Source organism: Colossoma macropomum, unplaced genomic scaffold (genome assembly GCF_904425465.1).
Source record: "Colossoma macropomum unplaced genomic scaffold, Colossoma_macropomum, whole genome shotgun sequence".
Lineage (NCBI taxonomy): Eukaryota > Metazoa > Chordata > Actinopteri > Characiformes > Serrasalmidae > Colossoma > Colossoma macropomum.
Genome location: NW_023494803.1, coordinates 18,531,154 through 18,537,153, shown reverse-complemented (window position 1 = coordinate 18,537,153; position 6,000 = coordinate 18,531,154).

Here is a 6,000-nt window from a genome sequence, read left to right as displayed (position 1 = left end):
AGCACTGAGAATTAAGTTAAAATTAAATGAACATCCACAATTCATTGTATTTTAAAAGATCAAACCTCAAGAAAAAGAACTTGACAAAAATATTCCTGTAAGTAAATAATTACTGTATATTATTTATCATTTAGTAAGTTCTTGTTCCTAAAATATTGAAAAACACATCTAAACTACTCTCTGTACCCAAAAGTTTGTAGACATGTGCTCATTCAGTGTTTCTTCTGAAATATTAATATGGAGTTTGTTGCTGCAGTAAAAGCCTCTTCTCCTCTGAGTGTTGGAACATTGCTGTGAGGATTGATTGCAGCCACAAGAGCATTAGTGAGGTCTGGTACTGATGTCGGATGATCAGTTCTGGATCACAAACGCTACTCCAAGTCATTGCAAAGGTATTGGATGGTGCTCCATCACTTCAGAGAATGCAGTTCCTCTGCTCCACAGCCCAGCGCTGTACTCCACTAGTCAATGCTTGGCATTGAGCATAATGATCTTAGGCTCATATGCAGCTGCTCTACAGCATCCCATTGTACTGGCAATACTTTTCTATTGAGAATATACAAGCTGTGTGGATTTAAAAAAAAATCCAAAACAAACAAATCTAAAATGCAGGCACAGGGCACATGCTCAGGCATGGAATGCTGATAAGAAAGTGCAGAAAAAAGATTGTTATGATGTTAAGATGGCTGCCGCCCCTCCTTACCATGTCTGTGTCTATTGTGATGCTTCATAATGAGGGAAATGTGATATCACATGCAGCAACACTCCCCCTAGTAATATGTGGGTTTCCCAACCAGCTGGTGCAGCTATGGTAAGCATTACAATCCAGCCATGTTCATTTTTTTATTTATTTTACTTATAGCCAACCTTACCGTGTGGGCATTTTGAAAAGCTGGACACAAAGTCCAGCCTTAAGTGGCCTACATTTTGGAAAACAGAAGGCTAGTGAGATGCCAAAACCAAATTTGAAATTTAAAAATTTTCTGGCTTTTACTTTCCAGTTAAGTTTTTGTTTATTTGTTCATTTAAAGCAGACATGATAATGATAATAATAATAATAATACATCAGCTTCATGTTCATCAAATAGCCTTTCTTGGTATGTTGAGCAGGTTTATAGATAATGATTTGACAGTTTTCTCTTCCAGACTATTGTTGAAAGAATGTTTTGAAACTCTTTTGGCCCAAAGTTTCTGAAAGAGTTGAAAGGTTTGAGTGCTAATATGACAGCTACTGAATAAATATGTATATATATATATATATATATATATATATAAATGTACATATAATTGTTCATATCCAAAATTTATGTGCAATATATGCCAATAAATTGTTGCTGTCTGGACAAAACCTTGTATCTCCATTTTGGTTGTTTTTTATTATTTGACATAGTTTGAAATCTCCAGCTGCTCTTTAAATTGTGTCAAAATTTCATGATGAATGGAACAATGGAAATGGTACAAAATGACTTGGAATAAATAATTTCTCCATTAGCGTCTAACGTTGTTAGGGATGCTTTTTCCTTCTCCTGTAAAGTTACCCTTTTGGAGGCATAAAGTTTTGTTTTGACAGCGACGACATGTAATGGTCTAGCACCAAAATACCAAACACAAAAAATACATATACAAACAAGGGCGTTGGAGTGAGTTTGACATCGAGAGAGGGATACATTTGCTACTATGAATCCGTCACTGAAGTCACAGAGCTGAATAGCTGCTTGAAAACAATTCTGAATGGGACTCAGGAGGCTTATGAGAGACTAAGCATACTGTTTTATTTCTGCAATTATTAGCGCCAGAATGTAGGCTAACTCCTGAACCAATTTGGAACAGGCATTCAAACAAGAAGCTGGCGAATAAGAAGCTGACTTCAGCCTCATTGTTCTCTGTGGCTAAAATCAGGCTGATACGTAACATTACTGTCCTACCTCATGTGTACAGATCAGAACATGATCATTTTAAGCGGTGAAGTTGACTGTTTGCTGTGAATTCCCAAGCTAATGGCGATGCTAATGATGCACTGGTTTGACTGCTTTTACAGACACAAAGGTAAATGTTAAGGGTAAATGCAATAACAGCTAAGTTAAATGTTTTTAGCATTACAGATGTCCTGAGGTAAACTGGCATTACTACGGAGCCCCGCTGGTGACATCCTGTATAAATAAAAATAATGTGTGGCCATGACTTAGTAAGGCGTGGGAATGAGATAATTAAGTTGTGGCCACGACTTAGTAAGCATGGGAACGAGATACGAATGCATGGCCACGACTTAGTAAGCCGTGATCTCGTTCCCACACCTTACTAAGTCATGGCCACGCATTATTTTTATTTATACAGGATGTCACCAGTGGGGCTCCGTAACCATGAAAAACTAATCTTGTCTGAAGGTAGTACCCTTTAAAAGAACTCGGTAACATTGTGTTTTGTGGCAGTTTTGTTTATCTTTTTTGGATTCTTTGAAATGAGATGACAAAACAAAAACAAAAAACAAAAGTTAAGATAAATGAGAAGTTCTGTCATTACAAGACTGAGACAAGACTAACATTAACGTTAGACAGTGAGGCTGTGTCCCAAACAACACTCTCTGGACCTTTACATACTGCACTACTGAAAGCACTTCTAAGGGTGGTGTATTTTTTGTTTTTAAAAACTATTTAGTGTGGCAGTATACACGTTACCTAACGTTTCAGAGCACTTTTTTGACAACGTGAGCATAGTTAATGTTAATGTTAGCTAACCCAAATCCTCCTAATATGTTACCATAACAAGAAGTTAAACACAACCTGTTTTCATAACTATAATTAGCCATCGTTGCTATTCGTTGTGCTCTCGTTACTGACCTCATGTTCAAAGCTGGTAGGAGCTAGCCTCACTAACTACCAAGACGACACTCCGACGAGGCGAATGCTGAGGCTGGTGAAGTTGGTGATTGGAGGATATTCAAACATACCATGATTTTCTTAGACAAAAGCTAAAAGGAAGCCCAGCACCACCCAACACACATAGCATGAAATGGGAAGGTTGTCTGATTTGCTGGCAAAACGTGCTACTCTCGGTGTCTCACTTTCAAAATTATTTTTTTTCTCCCTTTTTGGGTGGGGCCAAATGCAACCCCAAATGCAATGTTTCCAATATTGCATCCCACCCGCTTCCTACACCAATATGTACAAATATTTCCTCATGTCAAAAATATATATATCACATTAGGTATCATCTCTGTTTAAGTGACAATAAAAGAATAATTTATGTTATCAGAGACATACATTTTTATGTTATTTATTTCCTTCTTTTGGAGTCCAACTTGGCAATCAAGGTCAATCAAAAACTTTATTGAAGCTATCAAGTAAAGCTAACTCTATTATTATTATTATTATTATTATTATTATTATTATTATTATTATTGGTTTAATATTATTGTTGTTGTTGCTGGATAGTGTAGAGGTTAACATTCTTGTTTCTCATATGGAAGGACTTAAGCTGTTGTGTCATTTTATAGCATTTAAATATATGCAAATATGTTGACACATATGTGAATATATTCAAATATATCCTCATATATGTAGATTAAATATATGTAATATTGTCAATAATATGTACATATATGTCAAAAATATATTTCAGAATTATACTGACAATTTAAAAAAATATATGTAAATAATAATAATGACATGTAATCACAAAATTCAAAAGGGTACTGTTAGATGTTCATCTAAGGTATAACAGTGCAAAATATCATGACTGTAGACCAATCAGAACATGTACTGTGGCATTTTTCCTCATCATACTAGATTTAGTTGTTGGACATAATCAGGTTAATATGTTACAATATTGCAAAGCCAGAAAAATATGCCCATTTGTTTTAAAACTTTTTGAAAAACCAGGTGTCCCCAAACTTTTGAGAGGCAGTGTGTAAGCCTGAAATCCCATAGAGCTGCCATCAGTAGATCACACATCACGTCAAGCTGTATAAACAGAATAGTGGTGCACCCACATGCCAGTCGTTTACAATAAGGAACATGGGGCTGGACAAGGCCCACAACACGACCATCGAGCTCACAAAGATCCCATTACGATAACAACAATGGCTGCCTCATTTTTCTTTTGTTTTGGCAGGGCATATCAGTCCGCCAGTTCGCCCGCTGATGCGCCGTCTGTTACGAAGCCTGAATTATTGAGCACTGTTGCAGCTCAGCTTTCATAGCCAACAAATTCATTCATTCCAGCTCCGGATCAGCTCCGGGGTATTGCCCCTGCAGCTCCACTGCCGAGGAGAACGAGTGCAGCTTCAGGATCAGTTCGTTTTTCCTTTATCCCATACGAAAAAATTACATAGGACAATATGTTGCTTTGCTAAATATGTTTTAAGTGCATACAAGAGAATTACAGCGCTGTGAAAAAAGTATTTTGTCCTGATTTCCTCTGTTTTGCATATTTGTTACACTAAATGGCTTCAGATCCTCAAACAAAATGTAATTTAAGCCAAGGAGAACATGAGGAAACACAAAACACAGTTTTTAAATGATCGTTTTATTTATTGAATGAAAAGAAGTTTTGCAACATCTATTTCAACCATGTGAAAAAGTAATTGCCGCCTAATAACAGGTTGTGCCACCTTTAGCAGCAACTGGAGATGAGTCTTGTACATTGCTGTGGAGGAATTCTGGCCCACTCTTCTTTGCAGAATTGCTTTAATTCAGCCTCACTTGAGGACTTTTGACCTCAGCTGCCTGTTTAAGGTCCTGCCACAACATCTCAATGAGGTTCTGGTCAGGACTTGGCTAAGCCACACCAAAGCCTTAATTTTGTTTCTTCTGAGCCAATCAGAGAGGGGCTTGCTCTTGTGTCTAGGATCGTTGCCTTGCTGTATAACTGAATTGTGCTTATAGGCAATAGGCAAATAAACCCACTAACCAATCACGATACTTCCTGACAGACTTTTACTGTATGCTGTGAGGATCTGAACTGTGCAACTCCATCCATTACAGTTCTCATTACACATTACACTTGATGAATCAGGGTATTTACTTAATCCAAAAAAAGTAAATTATTTTGTCCAAAACAGTGCTGGCCAACTTTCTCACATTAATGATTCACAACTGCATTCTGTAAAATGCTGAAAGGCATATCACAGTGATAATACGTAGCTCTAGAAGCATAATACTGGGATTTTTTTCCATATTGTACAGTTTAAATGTACGTGTAGCCAGATGCTATATTTAGAATTTTATAAGAGGATTTTTTTTCCCCAATAAATAACTTGTATTTGTATATTTGTCCCATGAGGCTTGACCCTTATTTGTATCATGAATATGGATACTCATGGTCATATAGACAAATATATGTCATTCCCATGTATATCCATATTCACAAATATATACAAATAAGGCTCAATACCATATTCTGTCTTGTACAAATATTATTAATTTGACACAGGACAGAATATAATTTTGAGCCTTATTTGTATCATGAATATGAATATACCTGGTCATACAGACAAAAGCCATTCAAATGCAATGTAAATACTTGTTCCAGCCTGAGTGATCTGCACTGTGAATGCATATGACAATAAACTTGACTTGACTTGACTTGACTTGACACATTGCTGCAGAATTTAGTGAACTCATCTGATGACTTGAATCAGTTGTGTTGGAAAAACATTTAACATCCACTAATCTGTGTAATCACAGGACTGTACGTGAACAGGCATGAAGATATGTAAAAAGGCAAGATGTGACAATAACAAAATAAGAGGGATGTCTTCTGTTGCCATGCACAAGTACAATTCCCCTGTAGCCATAAAGATGACTTACAGAAACACTAGTGCTGCAATTCATGATGGCATGCTGAAATGCACTTCTGAGAGTGCGCTTGTGTGTTTGTTCAGTGCTGGCGTTGTCATGGTCAGACAAGAGACCGCAGGAGCTGTGACTCCCAGGGAACACAGTCAGTTGGTCATGAATCATATCTCTGAAATGCACCCTCATTACGCAGTACCTGCGTGTC